The following is a 1,129-nucleotide window of genomic DNA, read 5'->3' on the forward strand; positions in this document are numbered from 1 at the left end:
GACGGCTTCAAGCCCTGCCAGCCGTGTCCCCGTGGGTCCTACCAGCCCGAGGTGGGGCGGGCGCTCTGCTTCCCCTGCGGCGGGGGCCTGACCACCCGCCTCGAGGGAGCCCTCTCCTTCCAGGACTGCGACACCAAAGGTGGGTCAGCGCCGGTCCCCGGGAAAAGGAGGGGGGCACCCAGCGGGGTCCTGCCGATGGCTGACACAGCCCCCTTTGCTCTCTGACCCCCCACCCCCAGTCCAGTGCTCCCCCGGGCATTACTACAACACCAGCGTCCACCGCTGCATCCGCTGCGCCGTGGGCACCTACCAGCCCGATTTTCGGCAGAATTACTGCATCGCCTGTCCCGGCAACACCACCACCGACTTCGACGGCTCCACCTCCGTGTCCCAGTGCAAAAGTAGGTGAACTGGGATGCGATGGGGGCGGGTGTAAACTGGCATCCTTCCTCAAAAGCGCTTAAAAATCCCTTAAAATAGAGTTTGGGGTAATTTCTGTGCTTTATGCAGGCGTTGGGGGGATGCATGGAGTGCTAGTAGTTGCCCGGTAACCCCCTCCCCATCCCAGTGCCCAACTGGTTCCCAGTTAAGTGGCTCTCCATGCCTTGCAGACCGCCAGTGTGGGGGTGAGCTGGGCGAGTACACGGGCTACATCGAGTCCCCCAACTACCCGGGGAATTATCCCGCCAACGTGGAGTGTACCTGGAACATCAACCCCCCACCCAAGCGCAAGATCCTCATCGTGGTGCCGGAGATCTTCCTCCCCTCCGAGGACGAGTGCGGAGATGTCTTGGTCATGCGGAAAAACTGTAGGTAACCGAGCGCCCGCGGTGCTCACGGCAGGAGCCGGGATGGGGAAAGGCCGGGCTTCGGCAAAGCCATGGGCAGAGGGAGAAAGCCGCGTCCCCGGGCGGCAGGAGGGGATTTTGGGGAATTGGGGGGGCGAGGGGATCGGCATCACCCTGCCGCCCCGACGTCTTGCTGGGTGAGGGGGCTGTGCGTGGGCTAAGCGCTCATTTTGGGGGGTAAAAAGCCCCATTTGGAGCTTTCCTGAGCAAGGAAGGAATAATAACATCCCTGGTGTATAATGTGGGGTGTGGGGGGGGGCTCAGCCTCACCGAACGCAGAC

At 62.6% G+C, this 1,129-nt stretch overlaps 1 long non-coding RNA gene across 1 annotated transcript; it reads left to right on the forward strand.

The window, feature by feature from the left end:
* On the forward strand, positions 1 to 809 carry LOC104513130. Its single transcript, XR_727922.1, has 3 exons — positions 1 to 139; positions 240 to 401; positions 612 to 809. It is a non-coding gene; the product is annotated as an uncharacterized LOC104513130 (long non-coding RNA).
* The last annotated feature ends 320 nt before the right edge of the window (positions 810 to 1,129 follow it).

Source organism: Eurypyga helias, unplaced genomic scaffold, assembly GCF_000690775.1.
Source record: "Eurypyga helias isolate BGI_N326 unplaced genomic scaffold, ASM69077v1 scaffold40377, whole genome shotgun sequence".
Taxonomy (NCBI): domain Eukaryota; kingdom Metazoa; phylum Chordata; class Aves; order Eurypygiformes; family Eurypygidae; genus Eurypyga; species Eurypyga helias.